Source organism: Castanea sativa, chromosome 2 (genome assembly GCF_040712315.1).
Source record: "Castanea sativa cultivar Marrone di Chiusa Pesio chromosome 2, ASM4071231v1".
NCBI classification, from domain to species: Eukaryota; Viridiplantae; Streptophyta; class Magnoliopsida; order Fagales; family Fagaceae; genus Castanea; species Castanea sativa.
Window position 1 is genome coordinate 28162745 of NC_134014.1, and position 22500 is coordinate 28185244.

Genomic DNA, 22500 nt, shown 5'->3' on the forward strand with positions numbered 1-22500 from the left:
TTAGTCTCTAGTGCTATTGGGGTGCTACTTTTTACTCGGGACATTCTGGTTGAAACTTGAATGTGATACTTGTCGATCTTAACAGGGGGCAAATATTAAGGTTTTTCAATTGTCTTTGAAAATGATAACATTGTTTGTATTTTACCTTTAAATAACGGTTTCAAAAGAGAAAAAAATGAAAGCAGAAAAGTTGAAGCAAAAAACAAACAAGGGACATTAGGCGCTTTCTAACAAGAACAATGTTCAGACAAAGGGTAAACCAGGCTTCAACACAACCTCAATTCTTATATTGTAGTGAGGACAGTGACAAACTGATAATGCAAGTAGACCATGGGAAGCATACAATAACCACTTTTCTTAGAAGGATAATACATCTCACTGGTTAATTTGGTACCAATCCACTAATCTACTTTCCATAACTGTTCACTGAATCTAACACAACCTCAATTCTTAAACTGTAGTTGTTTAGACTACAGAAAAGAGAGAGGAGGCCAGGTTGGTATCACACCTTGCTGTCAATTATCAATGGCACTGGCTCCTGCTTTCGCGGTGTATTTTGCTCATACAAGACACAAAGCAATCGCTAATGAATGACTTCAAAGACATAGCAAACTAGAGTAATAAAACCAGATAAAAGGCAATGTTTATAAGGTTGGGGTTGGTGAACTTGCTGCTGATCTTGCTTGCTCTAATTTGTTCATCTTTGCAAAGATGCTGCCATAAAACTGGGCATCCTTCTTGTTATACTCTCACTTTCTCCTTCAAAATCTTGTACTCCAGCTTCACATCCCTGACAACACAACCAAGATCCTAATGTAAATGAATAAAACCCTGAATTAAGTGAATTGTACTGAAGATAACACAATCTTTTCCAGTTGACATGAAAACATAGCCCATTATTGACAATACCAGTGAACATACCTGTTGTCTGGGTCTATCTCAAGAGCCTTTTTGATATCCTGTTCTGCCAGATCCAAACCAACAAGTTGTATGTATGCTTGTGCTCTCTTGTACAGAGCTTTCACATTATTGCTGTCAACTTCTAACACCTACATAAACAGAAATCTCTAGAAGTCAGCACTAAATCAATTTATACCACTAGTTGGAAAAGACATAATAAAACCTTCAGGCTAAATATTGGCAGACCTTTGTACACAGCTTCTCAGCCTGCTTGTAGTCTTTGAGTTTCAGCTGGCAGGCTGCATTGTTAAGATTGCAGGTAATCTTAAGTACCTTGGCCTGCTGCTTCTCCACATCACTGAAAGAGGAGTCATACTCAATAAACCTTAGAGCCTGTGCAACAAGAGGAAAGGTTTTAAGTGGGTCCATATCACTAGTAGACAACGTCATAATCTTAGAACAAATCAAAGATATTGAACTTTTATATGTACCTTTTCATATCTCTTTGATGCTCTTTCATATTTACCAACCTTGAACAATGCATTCCCTTCTTCCTTCTTCTTTCCAGCTGCTTCAATCTTCTCCTGTGTGTTCATATCCCAAGATTCCTTCTCCTGCAGCATTTTATTCATTATTTCATAGATTATTCTCTAAGCCACTTTTCATGACAATAAAAATTCATCTCAAGATGAGAAACACATCACACAGTTAAATGTAATACACTACACTTACCTTCTCAAATGAGAGCAGCTCAACTTCATAATATACAGTCAAATTGGAAGGAACAATAGCCAATTCTTGCTGTGTCTCAGATTGGCCAAAAGCATACTCTGGTTGAATAGTCACGAAAGCAATGTCCCCTTTCTTCATGTTTTTCACAGCTCTATCGAATCCATCAATAACTTGCTCTGGATACAAATCATAACCATAAGTGAAGGTTAGTTTCGTCAATACCATTTGAAAATTATGATAGAAAAGAAAAACCCAAATTTGACTTTGGAAGATTAACTAACATCGAAGCAAATAGAAGTCACAAAATTGGGAAATAGCCGTTACCACCTTCATCTACTTTGAACTCAAATGGCTCCTTATCGTGGCCCTTCTTTGTAAAGATGGTCCCGTCATGTAGCTGTTAGGATTAGTGCCTTTAAATCCTATTGTATGATACTATGTATGATATTATGTATGACATTATGTATGACTTAATGTTGTAATTAATAAAGTAGTTTTATTTTATCTAAAATAATGGTAACATGAATATTAGAACATTATTATATAGCCCACGAGATGCATTGTATGTGATTTATGTGATTTAATCATAGAAGATGAAAATCACAAGTTCTTTGTAAACTCAGAATTATAGTTTGTAGTCGGTGATGAAATTAGGCATTTCATTTGCGAAGACTATAACATATCAACTAAGATGATTTGTCTCAATCATGGAAATGGAAATTTCTAGTTGGTATGTTGATATGTTTTAAGAGTTAAAACATATTGAACTGGACCACCGTGAATTTTATTATTCTCCTAATGACTGTCAATTGAATAATAAACTCACGACTTATATTTACATGAACTCTTAATCCTGAGAGGATAATGAACCTGATCATGAAGTGTAGGTTGTTTTGATATATCAGGAGTGAGATCTATAGTTACAGCCAAAATCTCAGTATGTTGGGTAATCACATTTAATGTTGATGGAACATATATTCTCAAGATGAAATTCGTAATCTCTTAACGGAGATACAAAATATTCTATTGAGATAAATTTAATGGGTTTGTTATTCAGAGAGTTAGGCCTAACCACTTTAGTAAAGAGTTATTAAAGTATATGTTTATGGAAATGAATTTCATAAATATATGATTAATAACTTAAAGGATTAAACCGGGTACTCAAGGCATTAAGATGTAGTAATCTACAAAGTGGCAGTCTTCTTTCATAACTTTGTATTACTATGAATATTTTATGAAAGCGTTGCATGTACAATAAAGTCTTGGGATATAATTTATAAATAAGGCATAGAGTGCAACTATATTTATATAGTGGTATTAAATATAGTTAATGGTAACTTTGGACTTGTCAAGAGTTGACAGAAAAGTCCAAAGCCTATTGGAGCTAGTGTCTTATTGGTCCCTTTTGGTCCCACTCCAAGCCACATACTTAAGCCCAATTAGAAAGACCCAAAAGGCCAGCCCAATTAGATAATTAGTTAGATACAAAGGGAGAAACATACTGTAAAGATTTTTGTAAGAACTATTGTGAAGTGGTGCAAAAAGTGTTAGACATTTTTTGACATTCAACCTTTGGAACTGATTAAGAGACCACACATCTTAGGCGTTAGTGGAATTGGAGTGAAGATTGAAAGTGTTTCCAAGTGCTTCTGATCTTCGGTTTTGAAATTCACCGCTCCAAGGTACACTCTCTTGTTCTCAAATTCTGAAACTTACATAGTACATGTTAACTTTTATGAATGAAGTAGATCCGTTTATTTTTCCTCTGCGTACATGCATATTTCCATCAAATGGTATCAGAGCGGTCTTCATTTCGTATCTATTTAACATGTTTATAGTTTTGGAATTATAGATAATAGTTTTATGTTGTTAGAAATTTGTTTTCTGCATGATTGTTGAAATTATTGATTGATAAAAACTGATTTTGATGTTATGATGTTGTTTAATATTTAGTTTAAGTTTGTTAAACTGAACTTTAAGGCTATAGCATCAATGTAATTCAGTTTTGATATCAATTTATGTTCATTATGATAGTATGTTGGTTGTTTTGTACATGAAAACGTAGAAAATTTGTCTTAGAAAAATTATAGAAAATTCAAAATTCGCAACGCTCAATCGATCGAGGATCTGTTAAGCATCTATCGAGCTGATAGAAGATCTCTCGATCGATCGAGGATCTGTCGAGAATCGATCGAGCTTCGTAGAACTTTTTCTCGATTGATCGAGAATCTATCGAGGATCGATCGAGCAACCAGAATTTTTCTCGATCGATCGAGGACTGTGGATTCATAATTTTTCTAAGTGTTTTTACATATATAAAGAGCAAGGCTATGTGTAATTTGTTTATGCATGTTTTAAATTTAAAAAACCTTTATTTTAAAACATCTAATGGGAGAGAGATACAAGGGTTGGCTCTCACGGCCTCCATTGACGGTTTATAGTAGTGTGATTAAGCACCTCACCTTGGCGTATATGCCTTGCTTTCTTCGGAGGGTGTTTAATTCATGGTACTACAGATTAAACTTCTTAATGATGAATAATATGTGTTTTTACATTAAGAACGACCATACTACCGTGGAGTTACTTAATGACTCACATAGAATTCAGTCAATGGTGTACACTAGACTAAGTTTAATGTTAACCTTCCTTCGGAGCTATGTCATTATTACTTAGAGGCTAAAGGACAAACAACATATTATTAGTGTTTGATAAGAGTTTATCATGATAGCACTAATAATGAAAATATTTCTCAATCAATCATAGTATTTATAATTTATTTGCTTCCAAGGAATTTTAAACATGGGATTGGATTGTCGTTGCATATATTATTTTATGGTTCTCTTAAGATTCCATACTATATGTTTATATACTAAATTGATAATGTCTAGTTTACTTATAATATTCATGTTTATTATTTTAAGATTTGAACATGGCATCATTTAGCCCACTTGTTTCTATTCTTAATCAAAACAAACTGACTGGATCCAACTATGTTGATTAGAAAAGAAATTTGGACATTGTTTTAACTGCTGAAGAGCATAAATATATGCTTACTCAACCATGTCCTAACTTTCCTTTTTTAGATGCTCCTTTTGAGAAAAAACAACGATATGATCGTTGGTAGAAATCTAATGAAATGACCAAGTGCTATATCCTAGCATCCATCTCAAATGTTCTACAGCATCAAATGCAGGATGTAGAACTAGCTTCAGGCATTATGCATAGTCTGAAGGAGATGTTTGGTGAGCAAGGCCGTTCTGCAAGGCAAGAAACCATGAGGCAAATTTATAATACCAAAATGGTTGAAGGTAGTTTAGTGAGAGAGCATTGTCTTACAATGATCTCAAATCTGAATACATTAGAAGTTTTAGGTGCTGATATTAATGGAGAATCCCAAGTGGATATAATACTCCAGTCACTACCGGAATCATTCAAGGAATTCAGACTGAATTATAATATGAATAAAAAGATTTATTCTTTATCTGAATTAATGAATGAGTTAGTGGCGGCGGAAGGCATCCTTGGTACTTCTAGTGTTGAAGCCAATATGGGTAAAGCTTCTACTTCTTAACCTAAGTCGAAAGGTAAGGGTAAGAAGAAGAAGAAGAAGAAGAAGAAGAAGAAGGACTTCACTAAGTAAGAGGGTAAGCAAATTGCCTTAGGGGTTGCCGACAAGGGAAAGAAGACCAAAGGAAAGTGTTTCCATTGTGGTGAGAAAGGACATTGGAAGAGGAATTGTCCAAAGTTTAAAGCTGCCAAGAACAAGGGTATGAAAAATTCTTTTCTTCTTGAATTATGTTTGGTACAGAACCCCACGGATTCCTGGTGTGTGGATTCAGGTTGTACTAATCTTATCTGCAATTCTTTGCAGGGGTTCTAGGAGACCAGAAGACTGAATGAAGGAGAATTGTTTCTTACCTTAGCGGATGGGAGTAGAGTTCCAATTGTATTTGTTGGAGTGCTTAATTTGTGTTTCAATTCTAGGGTTTTAATATTGGAAGACTGTCTGTTTGTACCTAATGTTCGTAGGAATTTAATTTCTGCAACTTATTTAGGTAAACATGGGTATTGTATTATCTTGAAAGACAATGTTGTAATAAAGAATGATAAAATATTTATCTGTTATGACAATATTGTAGATGGTCTTTATATTTTAATTCCTGATAAGCATGAATTATACAATTCTGAATTAGATACTAACTCTCATGTAAAATCATTAAAGAGAAAGTTTCATTCTAGTGAGGCATATCTTTGGCACTTGCGTTTAGGTCATATTAATTCAAATAGAATTCAAAGACTGATCAAAGATGGACTCTTAGAGCCCATGGACTTTGATGAATTTTTAGTTTGTGAATCTTGTTTGGAAGGCAAAATGACCAAACGACCTTTTAATGCAAAAGGCAGAAGAGCCCAATAGTTGCTTGAATTAGTTCATACAAATGTATGTGGTCCTATGTCAACCCAAGCAACAGGAGGTTATGAGTATTTCATCACTTTCACGGATGATTACTCAAGATATGGTTATGTGTACCTAATGAGACGGAAGTCCGAAGCCTTTGAAAAGTTTAAAGAGTTTAGGGCTGAAGTTGAGAATCAATTAGGCAAACGCATAAAGGCCATTCGATCTGATCTAGGTGGTGAATACCTTCTTGGGGATTTCATGGATTACCTAATTCAAAATGGGATTATATTCCAATTGACTGCACCTGGAACTCCTCAACAAAATGGTGTAGCAGAGAGAAGGAATAGGACTTTTTTCAAAATGGTTAGGTCCATGATGAGTTATTCAACTTTACCAATTTCTTTTTGGGGGTATGCCTTAGATACCACAATCTTTTGAATTTAGTTACATTAAAATCTGTTCCCAAAACACCCATGGAATTGTGGAGTGGGCGTAAGCCTAGTATAAGGTATCTCCACATTTAGGGTTGTTCAGTACATGTGTGCTAAAGGGGAAGCCTGATAAGTTGGAATCAAAATCAGAAGTATGTTTGCTTGTGGGTTATCCAAAAGAAACTAGGGGTTATTTATTCTATAGTCGAAATGATAACAAAGTTTTTGTTAGTACAAATGCTAGATTTTTGGAAAATGACTATATGAATAATTTTACTCCTAGGAGTAGAGTTGTATTGGCTGAAATAAATGAATCTGTAAATCAACAACCATTGGATAAAACTAGGGATGATGTGGTTGTATTGGATACACCATAAGATACTACTAATGAGTTGTCTATTGTTAGGATTAGTGCCCTTAAATCCTATTGTATGATGCTATGTATGATATTATGTATGACATTATGTACGACATGGTGTATGACTTAATATTGTGGTTGATAAAGTTATTTTATTATTATCTAAAATAATGGTAACATGAATATGAGACATTATCATATAGTCCATGAGATGCATTGTATGTGATTTATGTGAAAAGTCACAGAAGATGTAAATCACAAGTTCTTTGTAAACTCAGAATTTATAGTTCGTAGTCGGTGATGAAATTGGGCTTTTCATCTGTGAAGACTATAACGTGTCAACTAAGATGATTTGTCTTGATCATGGAAGTGGAGGCTTCTAGTTGATATGTTGATATGTTTTAAGAGTTGAAACATATTGAACTGGACCGCTGTGAGATTTATTATTCTTCTAACGACTGTCAAATGAATAATAAATCTCACGACTTCTATTTGCATGAACTCTTAATCCTGAGAGAATAATGGACCTGATCATGAAATGTAGGTTGCTTTGATATATCAGGAGTGAGATCTGAAGTGACGGTCAAAACCTCAGTATGTTGGGCAGCCACATTTAGTGTTGATGGAATATATATTCTCAAGATGGAATTCATAGTCTCTTAATAGAGATATAAAATATTCCCTTGAGATAAGTTTAATGGTTTTAGTTATTCAGAGAGTTAGGCCTAACCACTTTAGTAAGAAATTACTAAAGTATATATTTATGAAATTGGATTTCATAAATATATGATGAATAACTTTAAAGAATTAAACCGGGTACTCAAGGATAAGATGTAGTAATTTACAAAGTGGCAGTCTATATTTATGACTTTGTGTTACTACGGATATTTTATGAAGGGGTTACGTGTATAATAAAGTCTTGGGATATAATTTATTAATAAGGCCTAGAGTGCAATTATATTTATATAGTGGTATTAAATATAATTAATGGTAACTTTGGACTTGTCAAGAGTTGACGGAAAAGCCCAAGGCCCATTGGAGCTAGTGTCTTATTGGTCCCTTTTGGTCCCACTCCAAGCCACACACTAAAGCCCAATTGGAAAGGCCCAATAGGCCAGCCCAATTAGATAATCAGTTAGTTATAAAGGGAGAAACATACATAATTTTTATTAGAAGAGATTAGAAAAGAAAAAGAAACGGTGTGTGAGAGAGTGTGAGACACACTTTCATTCTCCCTTAGAAAAACTGATTGAGAGACCACACATCTTGGGCGTAAAGTGGAATTGGAGTGAAGATTAAAAGTGTTCCCAAGTACTTCTAATCTTTGTTTTGAATTTCTCCACACTAAGGTACGCTATCTTGTTCTTAAATTCTGAAATTTACATTGTACACGTTATCAATCATGAATGAAATAGATCCTAGTTCGTCGCTTCCACTGTGGGTTTTGTATGAGATACAAAACCAGAATTTTTCCATCATCTAGTACACAAGTGTCTCGTCGTAGTGGGAGAATTGTTCGGCCTCTTGTGAGATTTATAGGTTTGGGAGAAACTTATGAAGCTATCTCAGAAGAAGCTGAATCGGATCCTTACACTTATGATAAAGCAATAAATGATATAGATGCACATCATTGGGTCTAAGCTATGAAATCTGAATTAGATTCCATGTATTCCAATCAAGTTTGGGATCTTGTAGAGGCGCCTAATGGCATTAAACTTGTTGGTTGCAAATGGTTTTACAAGAGGAAGAGAGGAATAGATGGAAAGGTTGAAACCTTTAAAGCAAGATTAGTGGCGAAAGGGTATACACAAAAAGAAGGTTGACTATGATGAAACTTTTTCGCTAGTAGCCATGCTTAAATCTATTAAAATTCTCTTCTCCATTACTGCTCATTATGATTATGAGATTTGACAAATGGATGTCAAGACTGCATTTCTAAATGGCAATCTTAAAGAGGAAATCTATATGTTGCAACCGGAAGGTTTCATAGCAAAGAACCAAGAGCATATGGTATGCAAGTTGAAAAGGTCCATTTATGGACTTAAACAAGCATCTAGGTCATGGAACATCAGATTTGATCAGGTAATCAAATCATTTGGTTTTGAACAAAATCTTGATGAACCATGTGTGTACAAGAGACATCAAGACAAAGTAGTAATGTTCCTAGTACTTTATGTAGATGACATTCTACTCATTGGAAATGATGTAGGGGTAATGTCATCGGTTAAAGTTTGGTTGTCAAGCCAATTTGATATGAAGGACTTGGGTGAAGCTAACTATATTCTAGGGATCAAGCTTTAGTGAGATCGAAAGAATAGGATGTTGGGTTTGTCACAAGCTGGATATATAGATAAGGTTGTAGAACGATTTAGCCTGCAAAACTCCAAGAAAGGATTACTTCCTTTTAGACATAGAGTTCCTTTGTCTGATGACCAAAGGCCTAAGACTCAAGAGGAAGAAAACATGATGAGACAAGTTTCCTATACTTCTGCTGTGGGAAGTCTCATGTATGCTATGCTTTGTACTAGACCAGATATTTGTTATTCAGTTGACATGGTTAGCCGATATCAATCAAATCTAGAACCAAAACATTGGCAAGCTGTAAAGCATATTCTCATGTATCTATGAAGAACGAGAGATTATATGCTTGTTTACCGTTGTGAGGATTTAATTCCCATTGGCTATACAGATTCAGATTTTGAGTCAAATCTAGATTTCAGAAAATCCAAGTTGGGTTGTGTTTTCACCTTGGGAGGTGGAGCCATAAGTTGGAGGAGTGTTAAGCAATCTTGTATTGCGGACTCCACCATGGAAGCCGAATATATTGCTGCTTGTGAGGCAGCAAAGGAGGCTGTTTGGCTCAAGAAATTCCTTTCTGATTTTGGTGTTATGAGAATTGAGCAAGTTCTCATCACATTGTTTTACGACAATGGTGGAGCAGTTGCACAATCCAAAGATTCAAGGAATCACAAGAAAGGAAAGCACATAGAAAGAAAGTATCACATCACTGCTTCTCATGGAGATGTAGTTGTAGCAAAGATTGATGGTGCAAAGAATCTAGCGGATCCCTTTACCAAAGTCTTGCCCCAAAGGACTTTCAAGTCACATTTGGAAGAGATGGGAGTTAGATTAATGCACAATAGTCTTTAGGCCAAGTGGGAGATTGTTAGGATTAGTGCCCTTAAATCCTATTGTACGATACTATGTATGATATTATATATGACATTATGTATAACTTAATGTTGTGATTAATAAAGTAGTTTTATTTTATCTAAAATAATGGTAACATGAATATTGAGACATTATCATATAGCCCATGAGATACATTGTATGTGATTTATGTGATTTAGTCACAGAAGATGTAAATCACAAGTTCTTTGTAAACTCAGAATTATAGTTCGTAGTCGGTGATGAAATTGGGCATTTCATTTGCGAAGACTATAACATATCAACTAAGATGATTTGTCTTGATCATGGAAATGGAAATTTCTAGTTGGTATGTTGATATGTTTTAAGAGTTAAGATATATTAAATTGGACCGCTGTGAGTTTTATTATTCTCCTAATGACTGTCAATTGAATAATAAACTCATGACTTATATTTACATGAACTCTTAATCCTGAGAGGATAATGGACCTGATCATGAAGTGTAGGTTGTTTTGATATATCAGGAGTGAGATCTATAGTTACGGTCAAAATCTCAGTATGTTGGGCAATCACATTTAGTGTTGATGGAACATATATTCTCAAGATGAAATTCGTAATCTCTTAATGGAGATACAAAATATTCCTTTGAGATAAATTTAATGGGTTTGTTATTCAGAGAGTTAGGCCTAACTACTTTAGTAAGGAGTTACTAAAGTATATGTTTATGGAATTGGATTTCATAAATATATGATGAATAACTTAAAGGATTAAACCGAGTACTCAAGAAATTAAGATGTAGCAATCTACAAAGTGGCAGTCTTCTTTCATAACTTTGTATTACTACGAATATTTTATGAATGGGTTGCATGTACAATAAAGTCTTGGGATATAATCTATAAATAAGGCCTAGAGTGCAACTATATTTATATAGTGGTATTAAATATAATTAATGGTAACTTTGGACTTGTCAAGAGTTGACAGAAAAGTCCAAGGCCCATTGGAGCTAGTGTCTTATTGGTCCTTTTTGGTCCCACTCCAAGCCACACACTTAAGCCCAATTGGAAAGGCCCAAAAGGCCAGCCCAATTAGATAATTAGTTAGATACAAAGGGAGAAACATACAGATTTTTCTGTAGAGATTTTTGTAAGAACTATTGCGAAGTGGTGCAAAAAGCGTTAGACATTTTTTGACATTCTCCCTTTGGAACTGATTGAGAGATCACACATCTTGGGCGTTAGTGGAATTGGAGTGAAGATTGAAAGTGTTCCCAAGTGCTTCTGATCTTCAGTTTTGAAATTCACCGCTCCAAGGTACACTCTCTTGTTCTCAAATTTTGAAACTTACATAGTACATGTTAACTTTTATGAATGAAGTAGATCCGTTATTTTTCCGCTGCGTACATGCATATTTCCACTAGTAGCTTGCCGATTAGTTTAACTGAAAGAAGACAAGAACATAAGAAAGGGTAAGTTGTACAAACAAATTAAGGAACTTGAAAAGCCATATATATAATGTTTGTTTCTAGCAATAATACTGATGATGCAAAGAAAATCAGTGGGCTGGATGCTTCGGACTTGACAGGACTGCTTGCTCCTTTGATGGCCTAGAAAAAACAAAAGCGATCAAAGGTGACCAGGGTTGCCGGCCAAGAACCCTTTAATGGCAAAGTTAGTTTTCTCTCTTTATTTTTGGAGTTCCAACTTTTTGGGAAAATATCAAGCGTACCTTTTTCTGGTTTGAATGGGTGTTTATATAGTGTCTTAGGAACAGTTATTGGGATTGTAACCTCCCTTGGATTTGAGGAGGTGCAAGGGTTCAGGGATAACTTCCACAACCGTTTAGGACTTATATTTTCTCATACAACGGTCACTGGAAGTTATGCGTATGTTGCGGAGTGGTGAAATGTACTCAGTAATTCCCAAGTGTAAAGGTCTCGTCCAGGGGTCCTCTTGTGGACGAACCCCTTCAAGACGGGGATGATAGCTTTCCTAGGACGAGTGCTGTGGGTGTGTTTTCGCCTATGGACGACCACGGGCGTTAGCCTCGTCTTGGTCCTTTCTTCTGGACGGCTACTGGTGTGGATGACCATGGACGGTCTAGAGTAATTTAATTTTTCTTCATTCCTCATCAGTTGCCCCTTCGTCCAGGGGTCATGTAGTACATCACCAGACTTTAGGACGAGTTTTCCAAGAACATTTATTATTATTATTTTCTATTTTATTTGTTTTTCAGATAGCGTACCACGTGTCATGCTTTCATAGGTGGTTGGTCACGTCGACTTACCTCCTTGAGGCAGATGCCACATGTCGCCTTCTCATTGGCCTCGTCGTTGTGAATACCGAGACTTCTCTACCTATAAATAGTGGTTTCCCTCTCGTGCCCCTCTCATTTTTTCAGATTTTCTGTTTTGAAATTCTCGTCCGTCGCCTCGTCTAGGAGTGTTCTCAGCATCCTTAGTATCTTTCTTCTAGAGCCAGGTATTCCCCTTACTCTCACTCCCAAGCTTTCCTTTTTAAGCTTAAGGACGTTTGAAATGGCTACCTGTTCGTCTAGCGATAGTGTAGACAAGGCCATAGACAAGTACCATGATTCTTCTAGTTATAGCACTTTCAGTAACGATAGTAGTAGTAGTAGTGATGATGCAAAGAAAATCAGTAGGCTGGATGCTTTGGACTTGACAGGACTGCTTGCTCCTTCGATGGCCTGGAAAAAAGAAAAGCGATCAAAGGTGACCGGGGTTGCCGGCCAAGAACCCTTCGATGGCAAAGTTAGTTTTCTCTCTTTATTTTTGGAGTTCCAACTTTTTGGGAAAATATCAAGCGTACCTTTTTCTGGTCTGAATGGGTGTTTATATAGTGTCCTAGGAACAGTTATTGGGATTGTAACCTCCCTTGGATTTGAGGAGGTGCGAGGGTTCAGGGATAACTTCCACAACGGTTTAGGAGTTATATTTTCTCATACAACGGTCACTGGAAGTTATGTGTATGTTACGGAGTGGTGAAATGTACTCAGTAATTCCCAAGTGTAAAGGTCTCGTCTAGGGGTTACTGACCTGCTGGACACGAACTATGCAGCAGGATTTGAAGATTTTAGAATGGACGCTATAGACAACTTTCCTGGAGTTGACTTTAGCACCATTAAACTCAACCTTAGCGCTGCTGCAAGTTCTCTCCTCCAAACAGGCTCAGACGATGTTAATATTGAGGACGATGCCACCACCAAGCCATCTCAGGACGACCCCAACGTTGATGCCCCCCCTTCTTGAAGACAATTTTCAATTTAGTGCTATTGTTATTCTGCTTTTCTTTTGGTCTGTTATTTTTGGACCTTTTTTAAGATGTATTTGAGTACAATTATCTCGTCCAGAGTATTCTGGACGAGTTTATTAACAATTGCCTTTTATGGCTTATTTTATGAGGGTTTTTGGACGATGGTCGTCTACCCTCTTTAGACTAAAGAATATTTTTCTTTTATCCATTATTTATTGTGTGGACGAGTTTATCCACTATTTTCACCATTTATGTCATTGGCTTTTAAACAGTGTTCTAAGTGTTGAATGGCTGTCCATGTGATTTTCTTATGGACGACCCACCTAGGCATGGACGTCTTTGTTAGCCAGTCAAATTTTTACAAGTGTAACTCGTCCTAGGACGACAATGACGACTGCCAGTATTTTACCTCGTCCTTTGGGCAATTATCACTCGTCTCCTTGCAAGAGGTTTATAATGTTTTACTCATCCTAAGACATTGAGGCGTCTTGGCTAGATGCTCGTCTTTGGAATTTTATGCTTTGACATATGTCTTTTTCTTGTCTATCTACTTCTTAGACGAGTATGCCTTAACTTTTTCTTTTTGCTTTATTCCTTATTTCAAGGAAAGTTTAGACGAGTATGCCTTAGACGAGTATGCCTTAGCTTTTTCTTTTTGTTTTATCCTTATTTCAAGGAAAGCTTAGACGAGTATGCCTTAGCTTTTTTTTTTATCCTCATTTCGAGGAAAGCTTATGAACATTACATCCCTGCGTCTAGAGATTTTTATTCGTCTTAGATTTTTGCCCCCCTTATGGGTATCATTATGGAAACTAGATTAAGTATATCAGAAATCCAAACCATATTATTGCATGAACATTGTCCACAAATATGGCACGCTTTAGAAGCTGGTGCCTTATTAAAACACTTAAGAAAATACATAACCTTGTCTTTTACAAACTGGTCTGTAGAAGGTGCAAAAGTTTAAGAACTAGTGCACTTTTTATTCTTAGTACACACTATAGTAGTAATAAGAATACAACAGTAGGCATAAGTAAACACATAGATCGTGGCTGTAGTTGTCCTTAGTATCAACCTCGTCCCCGGATTATTTCGTCCAAGTTCATCACTGATAGTACCTCCTCAAGTGTTCCACGTTCCAAGGGTGCTCTAACTTTTGTCCGTCCAGGGCCTTCAGGTAGTATGACTCTTGCCTCTTGCAGTTGATTACCCTATAGGGCCCTTCCCAATTGGGTCCCAATTTTCCATGAGCTGGATTCCTGGCTGCTAAGGAGACTCTTTTGAGAACAAGGTCCCCAACACTGAATCGTCTGGGTTTCACCATGGCATCATGCTGCCTAGCTATAAGATTCTTGTATCTTGCTGTCCTTTACGCCATATCCATTCTTACCTCATCAATAAGATCGAGGTCAAGACGAAGTTGTTCCCCATTCTCTCTCTCCTGATACTTCATCACTCGATGATTTGCCATATAAACTTCTGCTGATATGACAGCTTCACTTCCATAGGCTAGCTTAAAGGGGGTCTTTCTTGTCGGAGTTTATACAGTCGTCTTATAGGCCCAAAGAACACTTAGTAACTCGTCTGACCATATCCCTTTTGCCCCCTCAAGCCGAGTCTTGATGATTTTCAGCAGGGATCAGTTCACTACTTCTGCTTGTCCATTCGCCTCTGGATGGGAGGGTGAGGAATAGTGATTCTTGATTCCAAAATGTTTGCAAAAGTCTTTAAAGGGTGCATTGTCAAACTGACGTCCGTTATCCAATACTAGTACCCTGGGTACTCCAAACCTACATAGAATATTCTTCCATACAAAATTTTTAACATTTTGCTGAGTGATTGTTGCAAGAGGTTCGGCCTCTACCCACTTGGTAAAGTAATCAATCCCTACTACCAAAAACTTCATTTGTCTAGTTCCCATGGGAAAGGGACCTAGGATATCCAGTCCCCACTGTGCAAAGGGTCATGGGACCATCATTGGGGTCTGGTACTCTGACGGCTGTCTAGGGATATTGCTATAGCGTTGACACTGGTCACAGACCTTGACGTAGGCCTTAGCATCTGCCTGCATTGTAAGCCAATAGTAGCGTGCATGGACGACCTTATGGACTAGTGATCTCGCTCCTGAATGATTTTCACATGCTCCTTCATGAACTTCCCTCAAAACATAGTTTGACTCGCCAGGAGCCAAGCACCTTAAGTAAGGTTGGGAAAAACCTCGCTTGTACAGCACTTTGTTTATGAGGACGTATTTGGCTGCCCTAACCCTCAACTTCCTAGCTTCGTCTTTGTCTTCTGGAAGCCTTCAATCTTTAAGATAGATTACTATTGGACTCATCCAATTTTCTTCCCCTCCTATCTGCTGTATGTCCGAAAAGTCTATGCTTGGCATATATTGGACGTTGTCGTACTCGTCCGTAACTCCTCCTACCGAAGCTGCTTTTGCCAAGGCATCTGCTTCCAAATTTTCCTCCCTTGGGAGTTGAACAAAACTTACTGCTGAAAACTTTCGCGCAAGTCGTTTCACTTTGCTGAGGTATTTCTTCATCCGATCTTCCTTGGTATCACACATCCTATTTACTTGGTTGATGACTAGCTGAGAATCTCCTCTGACTATTATCAACTCCACCCCTAAGGACTTAGCCAATTCCAATCCTTTGAGTAGAGCTTCGTACTCAACCTCGTTGTTGGTCGTCTGATACTGTAGATGGGCCGCGTACTCCAACTTGTCACCCTTTGGGGACTTTAGTATGACTCCAATCCCTCCTGCGTATAGTGTGGACGATCCATCTACATTAATAACCCACATTTCAACTCCTTCGTCTTTGTCCAGCTCATCCTGGCTAGGGGTGAACTCTGCGATGAAATCTGCTAATGCCTGCGCCTTTATTGCACTCCTTGGAAGGTATTTGATGTCAAACTCGCTAAGTTCCATAGCCCACTGTATTAATCGTCCAGCGGCTTCCAACTTGTTCATTGCCTTCTTTATGGGGTGATCTGTTATGACGTTGATAATATGAGCTTGGAAATAATGCCTCAGCTTTTTGGAAGCCGTAATCAAGGCAAAGGCTAGCTTCTCCATCATCGGGTATCATCCTTCTACTCCTCTCATTGCACGGCTTGTATAATAAACCGGTTTCTGGATTCTCCCCTCTTCTTTGACCAACCTCGAGCTTACTGCGTGTGGGGACACCGCTAAGTACAAATACAGCTCTTCTCCAGGTACAGACGGACTCAGCAACGGCACTGTCATGAGATATTTCTTCAAGTCTTGAAAGGCCTTTTGACACTCATCTGTCCACTCAAATGCCTTTCTGAGGACTTTAAAGAATGGAAAACACTTGTTAGTAGCTTTCGACACAAACTTGTTAAGGGCGGCAACTCGTCCGGTAAGAGACTGGATTTCCTTGATATTTTTTGGTGGTTCCATATTCAGTATCGCCTGGATTTTGTTTGGATTTGCTTCAATTCCTCTGTGCGAAACCATGAACCCCAAAAACTTCCCCGACGAAACTCCAAAAGCACACTTTTTTGGATTTAATTTCATGTTATACCGCCGAAGTGTATTAAAAGTCTCTTGAAGGTCGTCTAAATGATTGTCCTTGTCCAGGTTTTTCACCAGCATATCATCTACATAAACCTCCACATTTCGCCCGATTTGAGGACGGAACATGTGGTTAAGCAGTCTTTGGTAAGTCGTCCCTACGTTCTTCAAACTGAAGGGCATTACTTTGTAGCAATACAACCCTTGGCTTGTAATGAATGAGGTCTTTTCTTGATCCGCTTTGTCCATCTTTATCTGGTTGTAACCTGAGAAGGCGTCCATGAAACTCAGCACCCTATGACCTGCCGTCGAGTCCACCAGCTGGTCAATGCATGGCAATGGGTAACTATCCTTAGGGCAAGCTTTGTTTAAGTCAGTGAAGTCCACGCACATTCGCCACTTACCGTTAGCTTTCTTCACCATGACTACGTTCGCCAACCAATCTGGATAATAAACTTCTCGGATGAACTCCACGGTAACCAACTTCTGGACTTCTTCCTTGATGGCATTGTCTCGCTCAGGAGCGAAAACCCTTTTCTTCTGACACACTGGTTTTGAATGGGGACACACGTTCAGGCTGTGAGTGATAACACTTGGATCAATGCCAGGCATGTCTTCATGACTCTATGCAAAGACATTGAGGCTTTTCTTCAAAAATTGGACCAAAGCATGCTTTGCCTCTTCTTCTATGCTCGCCCCAATTCTAGTGAACTTCTCAAGCTGGTTCTCGTCCAAAGGGACGTCTTCTAACACCTCAATGGGTTCCACTGTGATCCTTCTCCCGTCTATACTCATTGCCTGTATATGCTCGTCCATCACCAGCATGGCTAAGTAGCACTCTCTAGCGGCCAATTGATCTCCTTGTACTTGGCCCATTCCATGCTCGGTCGGGAATTTGATGGACAAGTGGTAGGTAGAGGTTACCGCCTTCCAACCATTCAGAGTTGGTCTTCCAATAATTGCATTATATGATGATGCACAATCAACAACAAGGAAATTTACCTCCTTAGTTATCTGCTGTGGAGATGTTCCAACGACCACTGGTAATGTGATGGTGCCCACTGGTTGCACCTTCATTCCTCCGAATCCCACCAATGGAAAATTCACTGGTCGAAGTTGATCTCGTCCTAGCCTCATTTGCTGGAAGGCGGGGTAATACAGAATGTACACAGAACTGCCATTGTCTATCAACACCCTTCTGGTCATGTAGTCAGCAATGAGTAGGGTGATGACTATCGCGTCATCGGGTGGGTGGTGAAGTCGCCCTGCGTCCTCGTCTGTGAACGTAATGGCCTGCTCGTCTACTTCCCTCATCTTAGTAGGTCGTCCAAACAGTTGGACGTTCTGTACCACCTGCAGGTATGTCTTCCTCGACTTGGATGACTGCGCTGTCGAGTTTCCTCCGATAATTACTCTTATCTCTCCTAATGGGGGTCGTGATGACTCTTCCACCTTCGCTTTCAGTTTCTCATCTCTCTGATCTCGTCCAAGGAAGTTCCTTAGCTTTCCTTGTCTAATGAGGTTCTCTATCTGCTGCTTCAAATCAAAGCACTTGTCCGTGTCATGCCCGTGGTCTCTATGAAAGTGGCAATACTTGCTTCTATTGCGCTTGTTAGGATCTCCTTTCATCTTATCCGGCCACTTTAAGGACGGATCATCCTTGATCTGCGTAAGAACCTGCTCTAGTGGCATAGTGAGGGGTGTGTATTGCTGATTCCTCGCTGAGGAACTTGCCTTCTTACCGTCCTTGTCTTTTCTCTCGTCCACTCGAGCCTTCTTTGGACGAGGTCCCTGATCTGAGTATCGCTGGTGGCCCGCTTCCGAGCGCTCTGCTCTTTTTCTCTTCTTGGCTACGATAGCGTCCTCAGCATTCATGAAATTTTGGGCCGAATGGACGAGTTCGACCATAGTCTGTGGTTCTTGCTCGTAGAGCTTATGGATGAATAAGTTAGAATTGACCCCATTATGGAAGGCGGCCAACAATAACTTGTCATCCATTTTGTCTACCGTCAAGGCTTCCCTATTAATCCGGGTAATGAAGGACCGCAAACTCTCATTTTCCTCTTGCTCTATAGTCAGCAAACTAGAAGAGGAGCGCTTGTGGTGTTGTCCTCCAATGAAATTATTGACAAACAATTTACTCAACTCTTCAAACGATCCTACTGAGTTTGGGGGTATTTTGCTAAACCACACCCGCGCTGGTCCCTTTAGTGTGGTAGGGAAAGCTTTGTACATAATCTCGTCCGGGACACCTTGAAGGTGCATGGTCGTCTTGAAAGTAGCAATGTGATCACACAGGTCATGATTTCCATCTTACGAATCCAAGGAAGGCATTTTGAATTTCGGAGGTAGGGGATGACTGTTGATGGAAGCTGTGAAAGGGGAGTCCGTTCGGTGAACTAAATCATCCATTGGGTTTGCCCGCCTCATCTTCTCCCTCATCTCATCCATGGCTTTTCTCATTTGGTCCAACTCTCTTTCCAAGTGTGGCACTTTTCTTGGAGCGGTACCCCTTGTTTGATTTTCGGACTCAACATCTTCTCCTCCACCTTCCTGACTCTGGGCTCATCCTTCCGTGTGCCCATCTTGGCGCTGCCTCCTAAGGTTGATCTCCCTATTCAACTCCTGATTCTGACGGGTCAGTTCTGCCATAGCAGCAGCCATGGATTGTATATGTTGAACAAAAGGCAGTTGCATGACAGGCGCTGACCTGCGATCGCGAAGGGGATTACTAGAAGCATCCCTACTCTCCTGGTGGCTTGGGTTGGTAGCCCTTGATCTTGTTTGAACCATTCAGCCTTTTGTCTAAGAAAGGCTAATCGTTGACAACAAAAACAGATATTCGAACGAAAAGAGCAATGAATAGATTCCCATAGACGGTGCCAACTGATGATGAAAAGAAAATCAGTAGGCTGGATGCTTCGGACTTGACAGGACTGCTTGCGATGGCCTGGAAAAAAGAAAAGCGATCAAAGGTGACCGGGGTTGCCGGCCAAGAACCTTCCGATGGCAAAGTTAGTTTTCTCTCTTTATTTTTGGAGTTCCAACTTTTTGGGAAAATATCAAGCGTACCTTTTTCTGGTCTAAATGAGTGTTTATATAGTGTCCTAGGAACTGTTATTGGGATTGTAATCTCCCCTGGATTTGAGGAGGTGCGAGGGTTCAGGGATAACTTCCATAACGGTTTAGGAGTTATATTTTCTCATACAACGGTCACTGGAAGTTATGCATATGTTGCGGAGTGGTGAAATGTACTCAGTAATTTCCAAGTGTAAAGGTCTCGTCTAGGGATCCTCTTGTGGACGAACCCCTTCAGGACGGGGATGATAGCTTTCCTAGGATGAGTGCTGCGGGTGTGTTTTCACCTATGAACGACCACGGGCATTAGCCTTGTCTTGGTGCTTTCTTCTGGACGGCTGCTGGTGTGGATGACCATGGACGGTCTGGAGTAATTTAATTTTTCTTCATTCCTCATCAAATACCTTGTACAATTGCCCCATCATTTGGATGCTCATATCCCTCTCCCTCCTTCAAGATCTTTTTCTGAACCTTCTTGTCCTTGGTTATATCAGAAACAGCCTTCCAAGAGACCAACTCAAGAGTTATCAGGAGGGTAGCATTTGGAGGCACAACACCCTCGTCATGAGAGCCTGGTCGACCCATCTCCCCAAATGCATCTACAAAGTATAACAAAAAATACCCAATGATCTGAAATTTTAAATTTAATTATTTAACAATTACTTTCATACCATGATCCAATCATCTCAAAAGCTTAAACGGTTAAAAGAAATGGTGAATTTAATGATTTAACCATTATTCCTACAAACAAAATAGAACATTAATATTTAGCTGGTAACAAGATCTGAAATTACATTGTGGCTTCACTGATAAGAGGACTTTCTCTCCTTTCTTCATTGTTTTCACAGCTTTTGCCAAGGCAGGGCAGAAACAACCTGCACACCACAGGACAAAATAAATATTGAGGTCACTTGAAGAAGTTCATTTACATATGTAGGTGTACACACACACACATGCAAACAAATGTCGAAGAGGAATGGAGACAGACCATCTTTAACAGTAAATTCCACCCCATCAGATTTCGAAATGAGTGTCCCATCTTCAAGCCAAGCTTCATACTTAACTGCAGTGAACAGAATGATCAAATTGTTAGAAAAACAATGAATCATATTCATTGAGGTTATATCAATCATTCAAGAATAAGTGCCTGATCAATAATTTACCAAAAACTTCATCCAAGTCTTTTGGATTTTCCCGTTTCTCCCCTTCAGTAAGTATTTTCTTGAAAATTCCCCCATCCTTGCATATGTCTTTGACACTGTTCCAAGACAGCAACTCCACATCAAACTGAAGAGTGGCATTGGGTGGAATAGTTGGAGGGGATCCAGACTCGCCATAGGCCAACTCAGGAGGAATGGTGAAAACGGCTTTCTCACCCTTCTTCATGGTTTTGATACCTTCATCCCATCCTTTGATCACTTGTCCTGCAATACTTGAAAACTAAACCCACAACACAGGAAAGAGGGAAAGCACCCACCAAAACCAAACTCACAGAAACTCAAGGAGATCAGACATGAATTTTATATCCGTTACTGTAATAACTAAATGCTAAATACATAGTCCTAAAATTTTCATATGTACACTATACAATAGGAGAAACGTAATTAATATTGGAGATCATTAATCCCATATCAGGGAAGATAGTTTCAGATTATTCTTATATACATTTAAAAAATAAAAATAGATATTCTCATGTGCATCAAGAGGGCCTAATTAAGTATTGCCAATAAGGGTAGGCGATATGGAGCCTAGACTTCAGTCTTTTCTATTATAAAAGCTTTTTTGTTTGATGTTTTCATAAATTAAAAGCTTAATTTCTTGATATGGAGATTTCACCATTTGATATGCTTTTAAAGTTCTTGTTTCCCTTGTCTGTAATCTACGCAGTGATTCATAGAAGAACATAAAACCTTGCTCAAATAGCATCTAATTCAGTCTCGTAAGAGAAAGAGAAACCAGCCCATCGGCTACAAACTCAAATTAGCTGCTGTTCCTTTAAAAGCATATAGCAATGACCAAGGACAAGGTTACATGTGACGTGATCAGTCAGTCTCAGATATTATTAAGAACCAGCATACCCAGCCCCAGGGAAACAGATTAAGCAAATGCAGGAGACGTAAAATTAAAGATAATGAGAAATAATTACCTTGGCCAAGCTTGAACTTGAACGGGGTCCCCCTATCACGGCTTGTATCAAACTGAGTTCCATCAAGCAACGTCCCAGTATAATGAACTGCAAAACCAACACCAACCCATCAACTCAAACACCTTCTCATCCTCAATCAAAAAAGAAGAGGACTGAAAGAGCATGTTACAAACAAACCTTCAACTTCGTCGCCAGCAGGAGTGTCCCATCCTTCACCCTCCTTGAGAAGCTTCTTCTTTAGCCCTTTGTTACCAATCTCCTTCTCTTCACGGCCACCCACCTTGAGAACTGGATCATCCTCCATGTTCACGTCGAACTCGAAGTCTTCATCCATTGCTTAAAGGCAATGCCAGCTTTTTCTTGGTCTTGGAGGGGGGTGAGAGTGAGAGGTGTTAGATATATAGGTTGGAAGATAGGGAGGGATGACTCTAGAATCTAGAGAGTTCTGAAATCTATAACAGTCTGGATGGTTCCAGAAATATGAACTGTCTGT

At 38.8% G+C, this 22500-nt stretch overlaps 1 pseudogene; it reads right to left on the reverse strand.

Annotated features, from left to right (window-relative positions):
- Window positions 1–496: 496 nt before the first annotated feature.
- LOC142626436 (peptidyl-prolyl cis-trans isomerase FKBP62-like) lies at window positions 497–22341 on the reverse strand (annotated as a pseudogene).
- Window positions 22342–22500: the final 159 nt, after the last annotated feature.